The 20,809-nt window shown below is 48.3% G+C and overlaps 1 protein-coding gene across 9 annotated transcripts in view; it reads left to right on the forward strand.

The window, feature by feature from the left end:
- Positions 1-20,809, forward strand: part of LOC149367588 (uncharacterized) — a 1,242,925-nt gene that overhangs the window by 544,538 nt on the left and 677,578 nt on the right. The gene's annotated exons all lie outside the window — the stretch shown is intronic.

Consider the following 20,809-nt stretch of genomic DNA (forward strand, 5'->3'; position numbering starts at 1 on the left):
CTTGTCCTCATCGATACCAAAAACTAAGAGATTATTGGATCGGCTTCTATTTTCATACTCTACCAACTTATCCGCCTGATGACGAACAAGGGATTCTAGGGTTTGTACTCGCTTGTTCAATTCTGCAATCACGTTAAGTGTAGCGGTCATTTTTTCGTATTTCACATTCATTTCGGTCATTTCAGCTCTTAATGCATCTATCTTAGCATCTGATGAAGCCTGATTACCAATGATTAATTGCAACATTTCTGCGGTTTTAGGTCCAGGATTTTCTTCAACATCTCCTGAAACCAAGAGTGTCAACACGATAGACCAAGAGTCAACCAAAAAATTCTGGAAACTGCGAGGGCACGGCAGGGCTAACAAAAAGCGGTTGTCACTTCTAAAAGTTCTAGCATTATTCATATAACGAACCTGCAACAGCAGTAACGGCCGCTTAGGCATGTTGTCGCTAGACCAGGTGCTGCGCCCTCTGAAGCCTCCCTCGCTGCTTGGCTCCTTTTGTAGCCGGTCCACTGAAGACGTAACCGTCGTCGACGAAAGACGATCCACGAGCTGGATGCCATCAATCCGAAAGTCTTGATAAGGCGTGAAGAAAAGCGGTGCCCAGTCCGGACTGCAGAAAGATGTAGCGTTGGCGAAAAACCATGGCAGAACCTGCAACAGCAGTAACGGCCGCTTAGGAATGTTGTCGCTAGGCCAGGTGCCACGCCCTGGCCTATTCCTATTTTTTTATTCGTACTAATAAAAAATCTACCACCACAATTACATGCGCTCATTCTCAGCGGTTACCTCAGCGTGAAGACCACTAGTTCCGTGATTAAATCTGTAAAAAAAATGGCGACGATTACGTTACTTCCTAATGCGAAGTTCGAGCGCAGCTCATCAGCTGTTTCAGCTTTCCGATAGATGGAGGCAATGAATTGGAGCAAGACATGTATGTGCATTTACAGACAAGTTATTTTTCACACATATTCCTTCTCCAAGAAACACTCCACTAACAGTTCTTGATTGTCATGAAGGAAGCTTTGCGGACGGAGAAATAGATGGATATATGCTCGACTTTCTGCTCCAATGCCTGGTTCTCAAAGACGAGGTCTGCGCATGTATTTCGCGAGGTTGTCACAGCTGTGGGAGCCGTTACGAGTGGAGAAACGGGATACATTAAAGCCGCCACCCACCCTGCCACGCTGGCAGGTGGCAGCGTACATGGCACAACGTTGTCAATGTCAAAGCATGCAGTACACATCTGTCACTACCACCAGGTAGCTTAAAGCACGATTGAGGTGTCCACTATTCCAAGAGGGGAGTTATACGCCTTCCCTCTGGTTCAGGTGTCCACCGAGATGTGTGAAACAGCATTTCCTTTCCGCAAAAACGAATTTACAAATTTTACCCTCTGCTTTCCAAGCTCACGCTTGTTGGTTTCGCAGCTGTGGAAGACAGATACTGCGCATTTCCTTTCATCAAAATTTCTTCACTGAAGCTTAAACGGTGGCTCGGGCGGTCAACGTCCTTCTTATATAGGCATGCTCCACGTCTGTCTGTTCTTCGCGCCAAGGCAGGCGTGCACATACGCACAGTGTGGGCTGTGCAGTCTCCTTCTCCTTCTCGCGCTGGGCGCGCGTCCTCATTGGCCAGAGGCTTGGAGTTGCATCGAAGAGCATCTGGAACTTTCTGTCGTGACGCCGCCACCGTCGCGCGAGTGAAGAGGTGGAGGGCATCTCTTAGCGGACGCAAGCCTACGCCCTCCATCAACAAGGCTGCGCTACGTCCGTCAACACCGCGTAGAAACGACTCGGGCAGTCTAGAATAACCGACGGCAATACCGCCGCGCGCCGCGTTGGGGAGTAACGGGAGAAGGGGCAGCCACACACAAAAGGCTAGTCGCTCTCCAGTGGTTTCTTCTCCCCCGTTTTACGACGCACGCCGGAAGAGCCGTCCGCGCGGCGCTGTTTTTTTAAGCATGAAATGCTTTTAGCGCCCGTTGTCGGCAGTGTGGTGACGTCACGCCGAGACCGAGAGCCATCACCCGGGCATTGAATTCCACTCATCCGGGCTCTGTCAGAAAACGAGAACATCCGGGCACCGTACGAGACTTAACGAGATTCAACGAGACTCTCTAAGCCCTCCTACGGGACAGGCATACAAGCGCCGGTTGCTCTCCAAACGAGTCACAAATAATAACTGCTGCCAGTGTCTTCTCAATGTTTATCAAGATATCAGTCGAGCTGTGCATTTGATAGTGCACGGAATTATAATTTCCGATTTCTAATAACGCGTGCAAAAAGCACATACATGCCACAATACACTTCGTTGTCATACGTGATCTGTTAGGGGCTTTGAGAGAAGGCCGCTTAGAGAAAGAGGGGAGCTCCAGGGCGAGAAGAGCTTTCGGCTGAAAAACTGTTTTCGCGTGCTCCCCAAGGATGGCGCTGCGGTCCTACACTCACGCATGTAAAAGACCGGCCGCAGGGCCTTCATGCCCTTTCCCCCTCTGGCAAGCAGATGTATACACGCTCGCGGAGTATTCGAACGCGCTGCATATACATTCTTGTCAGGCCTGCGTCTCGTCGTGTACCCGTACGCTTCAATGGAGCCTGTGTTAGGCCCGTAAACATTCCATGCTTAGTCTACTCTCGGTTACGGGAGAGGCATTTTTTTTGTTTCTTGCTAAGGAGGGGAGGCGCACTTTTACCCTCTCCTGGTTACAACGGACCACGACGACGGCAACACCGCGAAACGCAGAAACGGGTGCGCTCTAATACACGTCACTCATCGTCAGTGTCTTCTCGGCAGTCTGGCAGTTGTGGGCCTTCATTTGCGGGGCTCAGCAGCTCCCTCACATGCTTACGAAGCAGGCGGCTTCTCTCTGCGGTAGTTATGGTGATCGGCAGAACAAAAGATGACCAGCAACATGTTTGTCCATCCTCTTCCTGAGGTCGGACGGTAGTGCACTGCCGGTTTAAATTCCTGTCGTGTTTGTCGTGCGGCGAGCCGCCTGCTGGAACGACTCCTCTCTAGTTAAGTTCCTCTTGCTTTGGCGACAAGAACACGTAGAAAGTTCGCAGAGTTTCTGTGGGCGCGAAAATTTTCTGCCGAAGTCTCGCCAAAACTTGTAGATGGGCTCGATGGAGCATAACGTTTTTGTATTGCAATAATAGCGCAGAACGAGACACGAAAATGCCGAGGTATACAAGGACAGGCGGAAGGACACGGGCCGAAGGTTGTCGAAGATTAGGTCTCCGTGCAGGCCTAAATGATGCATCAGGGCCCGTATTACGGAACTTTGTCAAAATTCTGTCAAACGTTATTGACAGTGACGTCAAAATGACGAAACAATGTGACGTCGACGCTTGACGCAAGAATGACGTAACGAGGAATCAGCCAATCGCAGCAGAGCGGCGCCCCCGAAACATTTGTCTGCACGACGAGGGACCGTCTGCTAAATTTTTGCTAAAAGAGTAAAGAAATGCACAACAATAAAAATATTTATTGTATTATTTTGCCAAAAAATTATGTTTAAAGCTCAAAAATATCAAGAAAAACAAGAAGCGCAAGAAGTTTGGCTATTATATTTGCTAGTGGGTAACTTTTGCTGCCGCGGGGGTGCGCAGACGGCGGCAAAACGTCAACAAGCCGCTTTGCACGGAAACAGCTGTTCCACGCCTTGATACTGTTTTCTTACGCGGCGACGAAAATCAAGGTACTGTGCGGTTGTTCTAAGTGCGGAAAAATCGACGAAGCCAACTTGTTAAGGCCTGTGTTGTTCGGCTCTTACGATCGATGACAAAAGTGTCAAAGCGTGAAGCGTTGTACGTGATGTGTGGTCGTCTGTTTCTTTTTCCTCGACCGGTAAACAGAAGACTAAGAGGATTCTGGTGTGGGCTAGTTGGTTCATGCTTAATAAACAGATTCACAAACAGCGCTACGGAACAAGGACAGAAGGAACACGAAAAACACAGGACGGGCGCTGACTACCAACTCTTTATTGCGTGAAAAACCAGCACAGATTTATACTATTTCCTGGACCACGTGATGCACTGTCAGCCACGGGACACAGCGAAGGAACGCTTCACACGTTTGGGGAGTCATCACACAGCTCGACAGAACTCATAAAACGTGCATGCACTATCAAAAAATATAGCAATACCAAGCTAATGATAAAGGGACTAACAGATACAAAGATGTGCATGGACCAGCTACAGCCAATGACAACTGCAGCTCAGATAGGCAAGAAAATGAGTACTTCAAAGCAAAGCGGAATCTTTGGGCTACGTAAAAAACATTCAAGAGAGCGAGAAGGCGTAAAAGCATGAGAAAAGCATGAGCAAAATGGCGATGAAAAAAGTAAAAGTTGCTAGGCAATAGGCACAGTCAGCAGGCTAAAAGCGAAAACAAGAACCTATGTTTTCAGACACCAAGTTTCTGGCGACCGCAAGGAGTAGAATAGAAAGGGAGATTATTGAAGGTTTTTTGATTGAAAAGGCTGGGGACGAGTGCATCAGCAGCTCATCTGTCTGTTTACAGGAGAAAGAAAGGTCCTTTCTTGAACGGACGCGATTCTTGCGTTTTAACTGCTAGACATCCTGACAAACGGTTTTTCCTGCATCTCTCCTTATAGTGTTTTATTTTGCGTTGTTTTGTTTGTTGACCTTATGCGGAACTTTGCTCCTCTGTCTTTTAAAGACTTTTAGTTGTTTTACCGTCTTCATTGCTTGGCCGGTGGTGGTTCATGTTGTTGTTCTTTCTTTTAGTTTCCCTTTTTAACGATTGTTACTTTTACCGTGTTAATTGTTGGTGTCGGTTTCTTGTTTTCGCTTTTAGCCTGCTGACTGTGCCTATTGCCTAGCAACTTTTACTTTTTTCATCGCCATTTTGCTCATGCTTTTCTCATGCTTTTACGCCTTCTCGCTCTCTTGAATGTTTTTTACGTAGCCCAAAGATTCCGCTTTGCTTTGAAGTACTCATTTTCTTGCCTATCTGAGCTGCAGTTGTCATTGGCTGTAGCTGGTCCATGCACATCTTTGTATCTGTTAGTCCCTTTATCATTAGCTTGGTATTGCTATATTTTTTGATAGTGCATGCACGTTTTATGAGTTCTGTCGAGCTGTGTGATGACTCCCCAAACGTGTGAAGCGTTCCTTCGCTGTGTCCCGTGGCTGAGAGTGCATCACGTGGTCCAGGAAATAGTATAAATCTGTGCTGGTTTTTCACGCAATAAAGAGTTGGTAGTCAGCGCCCGTCCTGTGTTTTTCGTGTTCCTTCTGTCCTTGTTCCGTAGCGCTGTTTGTGAATCTGTTTATTAAACAGAAGACGACCAGGAAGTGCGATTTGCAGGGGAAAATAAAGTTCTTTGCTAGCATAAGCATGTTTTATTCGTATGTAGCTGTGGCACAGAGGTGTCGTCGGCTGCCGAAGCTTGCATGAAAGCCGCCGGTCGCAAATAACCGCTGTGCACACAGCACCCGCCGCTGCACCGACAGCGCACTCGCACGCAAGCCTCCCAATTCATCGGCGAGTTCGTCGCACAGCCACACCGCAGTCTGCCTCTCCAGTCGAAAAAGGCGTCGGAACAGCTCGTCCGGCAAGTCAAACGCGTCTTCGTGCGCCCTCCTTCGCCGTTGCTCGCGTCGCCGCAGCCACTTCAGCCACATACGACGCCGCTGCCGACGCCGCCATTTTCTGTCAAAAACGGAACGGTCCAATTTTGACCGCCTCGAAGCCGTCAAAAATAAACGTCAAAATGCGCCTGCATAATTAGGTGTGCAACGTCACCACTTCTGTCATGTCCGTGACGTAAACGCCAGCCACCCATGACGCAAGAAAGCAACATGGCCGCCGGCCACGGCCGACCAATAGGAGCGCGGCTACGGCGGGGCTTTTTGACAAGTTTTTGACGAGTTTTTGATTTGACAGTTCCGTAATAGGGGCCCAGGCTGCTCTTGTTCTGGTCTGCTAATACCTCGATAAAAGTGCTATCGTCAAGAAGTTTCTTTGCTGACGTTCCTACTTCCCTGAACGTTGCTTCCACACAAAGCTCTGGAAATGCCTGCATGGTTGCCTCTGTCACTGGACAAAAATCCACCGCTGTCGTTGCAGTGTTTTGACTGACACTGCTTAGAGACGTCAATGGCCTCACGAAGCGACCAGTAAGAGGACTGAACCCAATTTTTGGTTTCTGGACGAAGCTGTAGCAATAGTCCACCAACTCCACTGCTCAGGTCAGCGCAATCTTCGTAGATGCTTTCCAACTTGACTGTCAGTGGCTGCAGAACATTCAAGATCACAGCCTACTATTGCTCTTCAGAAATACAGCGGGTTTTTCCTTCCTAGACCACATTGTGATCAAGAAGTTCGCAGCCCATTAAATGAACAAGAAGCCATCGTAGCTGACTCGATACCAGATGTGCTCAAGTCGATCACGATATGCATGGTTACAGAAAAAGGCGATGCGTGACAGATAACTTCTACTTTGAGGAACGCATCCGAAGGTTGGCCGTTGACCTTAACATAGCATATCCGCTGACTCAAGATTCGGCCTCCATTGATGTCGGTGCACTCTTCGTCCATTTCGGAAATCTTCTTGAACGTGTAAAGAGAGGTTTCCTTCTTTTCAACTGTTAATGCCCTTGCTGCCGGCCCAATATTGTTCCAGCCAGTCAGTTGGATTCCTTGCAGAAAAGTATTGTGCACCTGCGGGCCGTTCTGTGAACCACTGCTCGACTTCAGGATTCACAATTGACAACGAACTCAGCAAAGATCACCAGTCTGTCTCTTGTTATCTCCTTCCTGCTTGAGGAGAAAGCAGAATGCCCCAACTATGTTTTTCTTGTGACCTTAGCTCGGTCGTCATCACTTTTTGTAGCCTCATTAAGATCTCTGAAATTTGTCTGACTTTCTAAACAACTGTGAACAAAACTCTTGCAGGCCCATTCTTGAAAAAACCGTTGTTTTAGGTAGAGGCCATGATCGAGTGTCCCGTGAATTAAAAGAAGCTTTTCTGATCAGAAAAAAGTGCGCGAATGCTGTTAGCGATGCATCTATCTTCTTGTATAAAACTGAAGAGTGCTTTTTAGAAAGGTTTTCCTGAGTACGAGCATGTGTACAGGTTTTTTTCCCCTCAATGTAATCTCAAGTGTTCAGCGCACAGGCTTTTTATCAGGTTTTTCTTGCTTCACGTGTTTTCTTTTACTGCATTTGTTACGTTTTTATAGAATATCGTTTTGTTATCATCCTGTTGAATTACAGTCATTCATGTTTCTTTGGCCTTATACACCACGTGTCATGCTTTTAATGTTCTTTCGCCACTTTTTATCGTTTTTAGCTACGTCGTGTTTTCAGTCTTTGTGTCTTTTATCGCTTTTATGACCCTTTACATCATTCTGACGTTTGCTGCAGCTGATAGGTGGGTTGACGGTGTGCCTATATATTACGTGTTTCTTTCCAGTAAAGGATCAGTTGTCAGTAGCGCGTTGTCCTGTCTACCTTTCTTGTGTGTGTCGTGTTTTGCGCTAGCTTTTGTACGAAGAATAATGCACCAACTAGCCGAGCAACAAGTGTTCATAAAAGTCCATCATGCTGTGCGGGATAAGGTCTAACCGCTAACCACGTCTTCCACGTCCGTGGTTAGTAGGGCAAGAATTATGTTTTCGAATCCCTTGCCGAGAGAAGATGTGAGAGAAATTGGTCGGATATTCTCTATGTTGATGGTTTTGTGGGGTTCAGGAATAAAGAAGATTTCTCCATGCTTCGAGGTGGCACGGAGAGTACCTGATTTTCAGCACTCGTTAAAGTGGGTAACTAGATGAGATATGGAGGCATCGTCAAGGTTTCAGATGGCTGCACTGGTAATTTGGTCTTCCCGGGATGCAGTATTGTGTAACTTCAAAACGGCTGTCCAAAATTCCACCTCCGTAATAGATGCGTCAAGCTGAGGTTGAGGTATACCCGTGTATTCGGGGTGCTTGCAAGGGTCACCTGGGGTGGTATATGTGGATTTCACCTACGCGAGGAAGGCGTTCGTGTCCTGCCTTTGGTTATGGGTAAGGCGGCGAATGCAAAGGCGTGTCTGGGTTTTAGATTGCGTGGGGTCTAGCATCTGGCGTAAGAGGTGCCAAGCACGAGTTGTGGAGAGATTGCCGCGGAGGCTGTCACAAATTGGATTCCAGTCAGCTTTGCAAAGATTGGCACTGTGGTGTTCAATTTGGGTCTGAAGCTGTGCAAGTTTCAGTTTTAGTTTTCTATTGCGTTTCTGAGTTTTCCACCTTTATGTTATGCGTTCTTGAGCTTGAAGGAGGTGCGCGAGCTTATTGTCAATTATGGGGGTGTCTGGGGTAGTGTCTATCGCTTGGATATGTTGGCGAAAGTCCTCCTGTAACTGAGCAGTCTAGGTGTCTAGGTCGAAGGGTACCTGTGTTGACTGTACATGTTCCTGGCGAAATTTTCGGAGCTGATCCCAATTAGTTTATCTGACGGTAAATTTGCGCTGAGGGGAGGGATAGTTTAATATTATGCGAATTAGGTGGTGGTCGCTGCTTAGTGTGGTTTGCGTTCTTTCCCACTGCAGGTGGGTCACATTTCTTCCAAGCGACAGTAAAACTGTTACCAACAGGTTACTGCGTAGGCAGGCTAAAATCATTAAAGATTGCCAAGTGGAGCACCATCATTTCATTGCAGAGAACTGTGCCTCTGTGGTTGGTGCACCGATAGCCCCAGTCCACGTGAGCGCAGTTGAAGTCACCGGCAATCAGTAGGGGAATTGCTCCAGCCTAATGCGTCGCTCATTTGAGGAGTAGAGGGAGTCGATTAACTGGCTGTCGTGGAAGAAGATAGCAGTTAAGAACCAATAGGGGAGATTGTGCAGGGGTTTGAGGTAAAATTTCGATGCAGGTGTGAGCGATAGGAGTGCTAATTGTGTGTTCCATGTAATGCAAAGAGTTACAGACGTATCTGACCACCCGAGGAAGATCAGTACAGTCCGAGGGGATAAGAGCGCACCCTGGATGTTGTTTCAAACGTTTGCGTCGTGAATTGCGATGATGTCTGGTCTGGATGAGGAAATAGCAATAATTTTTTGCAGAGGATCGCACTTACGCCGAAAGCCTCTGCAGTTCCACTGAAGAATCTGTAAAAAATTATGGACCGTCCGAGGAGCCATGCTGTAGGCGAAGGACGGGTGGGGGGGCGGCACTATGGGAGGAGAGGCCGGTGAGAGTTTAGAAATAAGGTGAGGTAAACGCTCCTTTACCTTGGCCATGATGCTAGTGATGACAGTATCCATTAAACAGGTAAAGGTGGCTTCAGTCAAAATTTGGCACTGTGCAGTGACCTGTGCAGTAAAGCGCTCTGCGAGCCTGGCTTCTGAGTTTTCGGCGAAGTCCTGAAATTTAGCTTCCAAGTCTATGGGTTGCGGTTTTTCGAAGGAGGTTGGACAGGTGGCGAGGTATTCTTGCTAAAGGGTTTAGTGTTCTGTGGCGGCGGGCTGAGTTGTTTCGGAGTGGGATGTCTTGCCTTGCACGAGCCATTACACGTGAGGTGCTCGCTCCCACAGAGAATGCAGATCGGGATGCAGGAAGGAACAGCTTGCGGGTCATGCTTGTCCCCGCACCGCGGGCAGAGACCAGTCATAGGGTGGGGGCATACGTCATATCTGTGGCCCGGTCGACGACAGTTTGTGTAGGCATATGGACTGCCCTTGCATGCCGTGCATCTAGTGCCAAGTACAAATCACTGAGTAGAGGCGCTATGCACGAGCCAATGCAAACACCGTGATTTGTACTGGCGCGAGTGATTTGTACTTGGCGCGAAAAGACAGGTTCCTGAACGAAACCCTCGCTGGTACAAGCGTAAAAAAGGTATTTAGGTACGTTGATGACTACCTGGTTCTTTGTGATGGCCAACGCGCGAATACGTTAGAAACAGTAATGGAGGAGGTGGGTCGCTTTGCACAGGCTTTGCAGCCACTTATTGTCACGCACGAGCTTCCTGCTCAAGGGTCACTAAGGTTTTTAGACCTGAGACTTGAGTTCGCTAAAGGGCATGCCTGCTGGGCCTATGAGCCCAGAGGGGAGAAAGCGCCAATGCCCTTCCAATCAGCTCACTCTAAGTTGACCAAGAGGGCTATTGTGAACTTGTCCCTCACAAATGCCTTGAGGAAATCATGTGCTCACAAAATGGAAGTGAGCTTTCTTCGCCAGGCTGAACGGCTTGGCAACTCAGGTTACCCCTCGCACCTTTTGGTTTCTGTTGCCAAGCAGATGAAAAAGCACCTGATGCAGGCTAGGCCCGAGCAGCAAGATGAGGCAAAGAAACAAAAAGAAAGGAGGCCGGTAGTAGCAATACCGTATATTCACAACGTTTCTCATCGCCTGAAGAGCATAGGTCGAAAAGCTGGCGTGAATGTAGTGATGACTGCTCCTAACAAACTCAAAAGTCTGTGCAGACGAGTCAATTCTGACCCGACCAAAAAGAACCAGGGATGCACGATAAAGCATCGAACCCCCTTTGTGGAGTGCACCGAAGGCCTTGTTTATTCGTTGCCAGTGGCATGTGGTAAACAATACATAGGGCAGACTGGTAGGTGCATGAACGAAAGGCTACTAGAACACAAAACTAATTTCGAGCAAGCTTGCCGGAACCTGGGAATTCATTGCAGAGATTGCCCTTCAACAAGTTGTGCACCTGTTTTCCAGAAATGCAAAGCTTTGGCTAATCACAAAGACCAGTTAGTCAGGGAAATAATCGAGGCAGCTTCGATAGCGAGTCTGCGCGACGATTGTGTCAGCACGCCGTCTGTTGCTTTGACTAAGAAAGAATTTGAAATGTTAAAAATGTGATTATAAATCTCTGTGATTATTTATGTTATGTTTTTTTGGACGCTTGAACGATATGGTTGTGACGCATTTGTTGCGTTTTTTTGAGGGGGAAGAAGGTATAAGAAGCAGTGTTTCTTCGAAATAAAAACCAGTTGTAAGTCAGCGCTTGTCTCTTGTCCCGGTGTTTTGCGCTGTTCCGTCACAAATGAATAACCAACATGCCCAAGCTGCTGTCCTGACTCATATAGCATATGATATGAGGGACTGGTCCGTGCTCAAAAGTGATTAATATTGGAGTATACTTCGCATTCTGCGGGCCGCGATAATTTCAGCGTCCGGGTTGCGGGTCTGGAGGTCCCGTAGCATCTGCTCCTGGGTTTCCGCCCACTAGGCCTGCGAGATGACTCCGCGTACAGCTGCGGGCGGCGGTGCGATGTAGGCGGAGACAGGGTAACTGGTCCCTTGGAGTACCACTTCCTTGAGTTGGACGAGGTAAAGGGTGGTTGTCTTGGTCCCGGCCATCGGCGGTGACTTGCAGGGCTTGCATAAGTGGCTGCGCCATTGCTCCGTTCAAAGCGAGCCCGCCTCGCGGACGAAACCTACCCGTATAGTGCCGGGCGGGAGTGAAGCAAGGTGTTTACATCGCTGCGAGACTACGTGCGACACGCGCAGTTGTTGCTGCTCAACGCGGTACGTCAGCTTAAAGGGCACAGGGGCAGCCTCGGCCTGAGCACCGATGGCGTACACGGCTGTTGGGGGGGGGGGGGGGGGGATTGTTTCTCTAGCCCGGTATGCGCTGAGTACTGCGGTCCACTCACATGGGTCTGGACGTTTTAGGGTCGAGGTTGTCGCCCTGCGCTTGCACCTCCGTGGCTGTTGAGGGGGGGGGGGGGGGGGGGGGGTAGGTGCGCTGCCGGTGATAGGCCTAGCCTCCAGCGAGGCGAGGCCCAGTGCGGCGGCTGGCGAGGAGCGAACTTTGAGACGTCGATGCGGTTAGAAAAGAGGACGGGATCGAATAATGGCTGTAATGGCCCAAAAGCGCTCACCTTTTGGAAACATTGGACATTAGAGGTGAGTCTCTTGGGCGTTTGTTGCGCATGAAAAGAAGCCGAGAAGCGGTTGTTGTTGTTGTTCACCTCTTAGAATGGCGCATACCCACACAGGGCATCGGCCAAGAAGAGGGGTGCATAGAGAGTTTTTGTGATGTTTTTTGTTTTGTTTTCTTGGGAAAATAAATAGTTAGGTTAAGTAATTAATAGAAATAACAGATTGCGGGGGAGAGGAACTTCAACAGAAAGCAGAAAGACCAAAAGAAATGGGAAATGCATAACGCACGCAGAAGATGGACTCTGCAAGATCTGTAGCAGAAGGAGTTTAAAAATAAATAAATAAATAAAAATAACAATAATAGTGACAGAAAAAAAATTATAATGATGAGTAAAAAAAATATTAGCAAGGTAACCGATTAGAATCTAGTAAAAATTTAGAATGGCGGTAGAAACAGACCCGTGGCTGTAACCAAGAATGGTGGCACCAAATGACAATATGATCGGGCCGCTCAACTAAGGCCAAGCCGTTGCAGTGGTTGCTCTAAATATCGTCGTCTCATCATGGAGAAGCGTCGACAAAACAACAAAGAATGGTCTACTGATTCTTGTTCACCACACAATGCGCAGACGGGAGAAAGCGCCAAACCAGACATGTGTAAATAAAAATTTAAGGGGGGGATCCGGCAGCGCAGCCTCGTTACATAGATTTCAAGGTGTCGTGAATGGCATGATTTCCTGCTCCACGAATACTGAAGATGCCGGAAATCATCAGATCTTAAAATTGATCCAGATGTCATGCTTAACAAAATACTTCTCCGAAACCTCGATGCTATGATGTACGCTGTAGCAGGGAGGATAGGTAGCACGGGGCCATTGAGGGACACTATTGCCAGGCTATCAGCCACTTCATTGACTGTTACACTGCTATGACCTGGTACCCATATCATACGTAAAATGCTCAAATGTGGAGGAAGTAATGATAAGAAGGTGTTTAGGATTGGAGAATCCGTAGCTGAAGCAAGGGACGAGCACAAAGAAAAGGAGTCTGTAATGGAAGCCAATGCGGAGAAAGAAGGGTCTAGTTTGCGAAGAGAAAGCACCACCGCCAGAAACTCCGCTTGGAAAATTGGGTTGAAATCCGGAAGACGCACAGTAAAGGACAAATGTAGAAGCGGGCAATGTATTCCCACCTCTGCCTTTTCATCACACTGGGAGGCATCAGTAGCAATCATTATGGTAACAGGTAGCCTTTGTAAATGGTTTTCTAATAATCCATTTAAAATGCTTGATGGTAAATGCTTTGCATTCTTCGGGAAAATGTCATCATAGACAATTTTCACGCAAGGCCCACTGTTTTGTGTCGGAAGTATGTCATACAGGAGTACATTGAACGGGTGAAGAAAATTTTGTACCAGTATTACTTGCGGTGTATGAAATCGTGGCTTGTGGATTCCGAAAAAGAAGGTCGGCTGGCAATAAAACACAGACGAGGAACGGTGGAAACTTTAATCATATATCGTGAGGTACGTCCGAACAGTGAGAAACTTAAATCTAGATACTAAAGGTGGAATTCGTGCTTCAAGGTAAAGCACGTTGTTAGCTACAAATTTAGGGAGGCCAAGGCACAACTGTAGAGCTTCCCGCTCTAAACGAACGACCGGGCGAATTTTGTAAGCAGCTGAACCAGAAAACAGCACTGATCCAAATCCTAACATTGGTCGGACGTACATAACATAAATCATTAAAAGTGCATCTCTCCGCATTCCTGACCGGGAGTGCCTTTCGCTGCAACATGGTCAATGTGAGAGCGCCATGTGAGCTTATCGTCATAGATGACAGCAAGATAGTTTAAAGACTGAACTTGGGGAATAATTTGTCGCTGGTAAGTTACAGAGAGAGCAACAGTATCTTGGACTCGAAAAACAAGGATAGCGCACTTGTTAACATTTAGGGTGAGTCGTAGGCCACACAACCAACTCTCAAGCAAGTTCAGGTACAATTACAGACGCACGTAAAGAGACTGAATGTCAGGAGCAGCCGAGAAAAATGCAATGTCGTCCGCATAGACGTGCGTGCGAATTTGGGGATGGCTGGGAATAGAGCTCAGTAGAATGTTGAAGAGTATGGACGAAAGGATTGCCCCCCCGAGGAACACCTCTAGTTTGTTCATACCTTCTGGAGTTGACACCATGGACGTGTACAATAAAACTGCCTGTTGTCTAGGAACGGAGATATCCAAGGAATTAAGTAGTGTGGAAACTGCAGTCTGCAATAATATGGTGTGTTCCATACTGCCGTAAGATTTGGCTACGTCTAATGTAACTAAAGCAGCTTGCATTTTTTGACGCCCCGCAAGGAGAATTCGACTCTCGAGGTGAACATGTGCATTCCATAGGGAACATTTTCGACGGAAACCGATATTTTCATGGTCCACAAACTCCGAAAAACGTAGGAGCAAGACCCTTTCAATTAATTTAACCACATTCGATGTGAATGAAATAGGTATAATATTTTCCAGAGAATAGCCGGCGCCATTATTTTTAGGTAAAGGAATCACTTTGGCGAGTTTCCATCCAGGAGGAATCCAAGCATGTTTGATGGAATAATTTACTAGCTGTAATAAAGAGTTAGGACACTCCTCAAAGAGGATCTTTATCATTTTTGACGTTACCCTATCAGGTCCAGGAGCAGCTGATGGTAACCTCATCACCATAGGGGGAAGTTCTGAAAGGGTAACCTGGTGGTCATACTTAATCTGATCCACTGACGCTACAAACACGGAGCGCAAAGGTAGTGCAGACGAGAACCGCTTCTCTAATCCTTTAGCAATAGCTTCAATGGTTGCGATTGCTTCTTGCGGAGTCAGGACACATCAGGGAAAATTACCTGGAGCCGGTATCTTTTTCCGCGAGTTTAAAAATCTGAAAAGTGCACGTCGGTTTCCCGATTTCGTTAGGAAATCGAAATGCTCAGATTCACAATCGTCTTTCGCTTGTGAAATCGTGCGTTTAAAAGTGGCTGCAATAACCCTATAATCATGCCAATTTTTCGGGCACTGATTGTGGAGGAGCTTCTTCCATGCAGCCTTTCTGCGTCTGTAGTCCCGCGAACAATCTGCGTTCCACCACCTAGTTGAATTGGTCCCTTTTAATGTACGCACCAGGAATTCGGACTTTTTACGGCATTCCTGAATAGCCAAGCAAATGTCTTTCGAATTATGTTCGTCGTCAGAACTAATCGCTGATGCAAGAGTAGAGCGCAAAGTAAACTGAAACGGGTTATAATTGATATATTACCTCAACTGTGAAGACGCTGGAGTTAAGCGGCAGTTAACCTCAAAAACAATAGGTATGTGATCACTAGATGTTCCACAATCAACTGTCGACCAGTTCAGAACAGGAACACAAGGGCTGGAGAAAGTTAAATCTAATACAGATACAGTTTGCGCACGAAGAAAGGTGGCCAAACCCGAATTCATGCACGTAAGGTTGTTATCTGTAACCCAATACCAAAGGCGTTTCGTCTTAGATCCCCACGATACATGGTGCGAATTGAAGTCGCCTGCCAACATAACTGACTTCTGGCATTTGACTAGTAGAAGATCTAGAGGCCTGGTATCCTGCACACCAAAATGGAAAATAAACATTCACTAATGAGAAGGGATAGCACCCTGGAATTACAAAGTCGGCTGAAGTCGGCTTTACAGCGCGCGCTAGAAGAAAATAAAGATGGACAGCGCGTGATCGAAGCGCACGCCCGGCACGGGCGGTTCGGAACGGGAAGTCTGCCACGCTGGTCATCATGCGCTGGTGCTCCGCTGCGACCCCGCAAATCCTCAACAGTGGTGACACGGCGAACCGTGCTTTCTATCCCCGCGGCGTCCTAGCATGGCGTACTGGCAGGACCCAAGTTTCGACCCGCCGCTCCCAGCGTTCCGGCCTGCTGGCGTCGGCGGGTGGTTCGCCCAACTGGAGGCTGCGATGTACCTGAACGGTATTACCATCCAGCCGTTTAAACACGCAGTCCTTTGCGACATCCTCCCGCCCGACCTCTGCGTCGGCTCACATACTCTTCCTTCGGCTGCCGGCCATACGATGAGCTGCGCGCGGCCGTCTTGGCTGACTTCGGCGCCTGCTATGTTCCGCCGCCGCTCTACGACACAGCGGACCCGTTTTCGCCGCCGCCAGCCTCTGGCCCTGCACCGGCCTCGCTCGCGCCCACGCAGCCTTCATCAGAACCTGGCCCGCCTCAGCAGCCCCTCGCCGCCACTCCTGCGCAGCGTTTCCAGCCCGGCCGTCCCTCTCGACGCCACACCAGGTGGGATCCGCACGAGCTTCGCCTCGCGTCTTGCTCCCACTACTATCCTACCGGCGTCTCTGGCCCTGCCTCCTTGCGCTTCAGTGGTGTTGTCGCCAGAGCCTCCTGCAGCCAAGGACGACTCTGCGGCAGCAGCCGTGCCGAGGCTTTCGGCATCTCCATCTACCTCGTCTCTACCGCCAACAGCTCTGCAGGCCTCTGCTGTGAGGTTGAAGCCGTCGCTCGCTGATGCTCAAGAGCCCTCGACAACGACCAAGCCTGCTTGTCACACTCCCAGCCCCTCTGAAGGTCCGCAGAGCACTACTCGTCATCAGTAGCAGGATGAGAAGGCCAACCCGGTGACAGCAGTAACAAGCATGGCGGTTGCCTCCAGCCCCACTTTGCTTGAAACAGTTCCTGACCCAGTGTCAGCGCTTGCTCTCAAGCCCGACCATGCCCACACGCGCATCAGCACTGGCCAGTCGCTCCGGACTGCCACTCCCACTTTACCCAAGCACCTGGCATTGAACCGAGCAACTTCCTCCGTCATCACCACAGCTGTCACCGTTGTCTCGTCGGTCAGACCTGTGCCAACCGTAGTGGCCGGCCCGCACTGCTCGCGCCCTACATCAGGGGCACCTGAGCCATGTAAGCCAGCCATTTCCACCTATTTGGACGACTTGAAGCTGGCGCTACAGCTCCGACACGACACCACGATAAAGACCACATCTGTCCACGGAGCCGTTTCGGCCGCTCCCTTGCTTGCGACGGCGTACTCTGTGTGTCAGCTTGCCGCCGACATCAGCTGCGACGGTGCAACACCAATGACACTTGTGCCCGCGGGCACCACTACAGTCGGTGACAGCCCGACAATGGCCTCCATTGCCCTAATATCCTTTGTCAGCTCGGCACCCTGCATCATTCGCCCACTGCGCAGCAACCAGGCTCGTCCACCTGAGTCCGCGCCCTCCACCCGACGGCTCTTTCCGGACTCTGACATGAACTTACCGGACCCTCCCTCCATCGTGTGACCTCCATCTGTGCCCCGTCGACGCGTACATTTCGCCGTTCCGTCTAGGCGGGGGGCCCTGTAGCGCCCGGCGACGCTATAAAGCGCCGGCGCTGAGATCGGCGTTACAGCGCGCGCTAGAAGAAAATAAAGATGGACAGCGCGTGCTCGGAGCACACGCCCGGCACGGGCGGTTCGGAACGGGAAGCCTGCCACGCTGGTCGTCTTGCGCTGGTGCTCCGCTGCGACCCCGCAAATCTTCAACAATCTCACAGTCTTGAGTAGAGAACGGAAAAACAACTTCAGCACTGTGACAGAATTTCGAAGAAACCAGAATGAGCAACCCGCCTCCTCTTGACTGACAATCTTGGCGAAATGAGGAATAATTCTGTAAATGGAAATGTTTTTCAGATGAAAGCCAAGTTTCTTGCAAAATGATTATGTCTGGAATATGTTTTGATAAGAGGTAAAGTAAATCCGTTGAAGCTGAAATAAGTGACGGACCGTTCCACTGGAGTATACGTAACACCGCTATGGTAGCGTAATCTGGGCAGCAGCAACTGCCTGCCCCAAAATAATTTCCTTTGGCTTGGAGCCCGGCTGTTGTTTCTTTGATTTTCGATTTTGAAGAGAAGACGGGTTGACATATGGGAGCCACTGAGTTTGAGGACTCGCGTATCTGAATCCATCATCTTTGCATCATGAGTGATTGGGACATCATTCGAAACACCGGAGTTATGAATAGGAGCATCAGGACTAACTTGTCCCTGGGGCGGAGAAATTACCGATAAGGAAAGTTGAGGAAGCCAAGTTTCTTGCAAAATAATTATGTCTGGATTATGTTGTGATAAGAGGTAACGTAAATCCGTTGAAGCTGAAATAAGTGACATAAGGCATAAGGCTGGAATAAGGCATTGGTGTCATGTGAGAAGTCATTACAGATTGCATGGCCTGTGTAATCTGCGTAGCGAGAGCGTTAGAGATGTACTCTGTGACAGTTGATACAATCTTTTCAACCATTTTTATCATTGAGGCTTCCGCAGCAGTCACTATGGCCTGAGAAATAGATGCATCAAGGGAGACACCTGAGCGGGCTGCCACACCCTCATAGCCGTGCGCTCTTTATTTAATTTCGGTTATGGCTTCACGCCGCGAACAGTGTTAGCGGTCAATTAACTGAATAATTTGGAATTCATGAGCCCGAGAAGGGCAATCCAGGGAATTTGCTGCATGAGCACCCCCGCAAAGGCAACACTTGTCGTCCTGTTCGGTGCATGCAGTCGATGCATGGTCATTGCCGCATTGGCAACGCCGCAAGGTGGACTTGCAACCATCAGCACTAGGTCCATATCGCCAGCAGTTGTTACATTTCTGACGGGCAGGCAGTACCCGCAAAAGTTGCAATGACTGATTCAGTTGGTACCCGCACATTATTCACCTCCCGGCTACATCAGCAAGAACGCCTGCCACGGAGAGAAGGTCGAGGGTCTCCACCGGAGACATACAGTAGTCGACACCACGGACTAGACCTTTTGTGCGGGCGAGATGGGAAGAAATGAAGCTGCTAACCGGAATAGACCCTAAAGAAGCGCAGTTAGGAAGATCCTTTAAGCAGGAGAGGTCTGGTGAACGGCACAGTATCCCGACGCGTCCAAACTGCCTTACCTCAGAAATTTCCTCACAGAGGGACGTGGCTGCCTGGAGAGCAGCTCGAACGGTCCTGAGTTGGTCATTTTGATGGCACCACCATCCTTCGGCACCAGCGCCACAGGAATGCTGCGGACGTCTGTGCGTTGAAAAGCCTCCACAAGCATCTCATTAGGCGATAGGGAAGCCGACCAGGGGGAGCTCCCCCGGCCGGGAGACTGCGTAGACATCAACTCAATTTAACGAACTGCGTGCGTTATCTACAGAACTCAAAAGGATCTAAGGCGCAGCGCAAAACAAAAACAGGACTAGCCACCAATACTGAGCTCTTGTCAGTGTCATTTACGAAGGAGGCGATTATAATGATTTAAACGGAGCTATTCCAATCATATGGGGACGTTTTCTAGCAGTTACTAGTGCGTTGCATAGGTATGACAAAGGAACCAGTCACTATTAAGCGAGCAGAATTTATAGAAAGATTGATGCATCCAGCTATGCTTATTTCCACCAGATAGCACGCTTTAAACAGACGATTACACCAATGTGTTCATCGAATGGAAATAACTACTCTTCGGCAGTTTGGCTCTCACCGGAATAACAAAGAATACCGAATATGCAACTGCAAATTCCGGGAAATATAGTAAATAACGTTGAAAATAATTTCGCAACTGCTGAAACCTTGTTGGACTGGCGCAAAGCCTTTTATTCAGTCGCGCATAATAGTATATTGGCTAGAAAATTCAGCAAATAAAGAATTAAAATAATTGCGTGTGACCTGATTACTAGTGCCTCCGCACCAGCAAAAATACTGTGACAATACCATAAAATTGTAAATTAAGGTCACCACTACAGGGGTTCTTAAGGGTTGTTTTAGGTCCGATAATATTGCTGTTATACATTACTGATATATTTAAGTTACGCCAGACAAATGACGGTCTAAGATATGGAGAAGACACGAACGCATTTTTACCGGTAATACTGCTCAGGAGGTACGGGCAGTGGTAAATTACTGGCTATTCAATCATTCTACTTGGTTAATTTCACATCAAGTGCAGTTGAATGTTTACAAGACAAAATATGCGTTATCGAGAGCTAAAATCAAATATCTCGGAAGTGATTCTTCTCCAAAATTCTAAGATACTCGTTGTTTCCAAGGAAGCTTGTAAACTACGCAAACCACGCACTACGTATGTCGCGTGTCACACTTGTACTCTGCTCTCCTCTTGTTCACATTCGGGCACACAGAAAAGACTCTGCTGGGTACAGAAAAGAGCATAGAAACCCCATGGCTAGCAGCAATATCTTGAGTTTGTGCGTAAGACAGTTCGGACTCTGCCTTCCGTTGGAAAAGCTTTTATTCCGCCAAAGCCGCGTTTCACACGCCGTAGATAAATCATGGGAAGACACCCAGTTTGTTTGTTTTTTCAGTCCTCTCTGCTTGGTGAAGCTAGGGCCCATTTGATCCTTCCATGAACGCTCACATGTAATCTACTCCTTGATCGTAGTTTACTCGTACGGGGCTCTGACACCCAAATATGAATCCAAAGCTGTGGCGTCTGCAAGAAAGACCTCTCCGTGGTATCGAAAACTTGCATTTCTGTGAACACTACCGAGATTTTTGCAAAACCGAACTTTCTCACTGATTATCAAATGCACAAAAAGGAGCTAGCGATTCTGAAACTATTAAAACAAAACTTTGAACCAGCTTACCAGACCTAATCGGGTTGCAGTTTTCGGCATAGAAAAGAAACCATTTCCAGACTTTTAACTAACTACGAGATTGATAAATTAGCACACATAACCCCACAGCTCGTGACGGCGTCCCCTGTCATTAAAAATTTATTGCAGAAAAATCTGGACCCAGAAATATATAAAAAGCGTCTCTTTACAGCTTTCCGCTGCACGCACAAAAAAAAAGATTTCCAATATGATGTTGCTCCTTGTTAACAGAACATTTTCTCACTTGCCTCGTAGACCAGCTGTTTGGATCT

The sequence above is a fragment of the Amblyomma mixtum genome, chromosome 1, assembly GCF_055824585.1.
Source record: "Amblyomma mixtum isolate Tamu chromosome 1, ASM5582458v1, whole genome shotgun sequence".
Taxonomy (NCBI): domain Eukaryota; kingdom Metazoa; phylum Arthropoda; class Arachnida; order Ixodida; family Ixodidae; genus Amblyomma; species Amblyomma mixtum.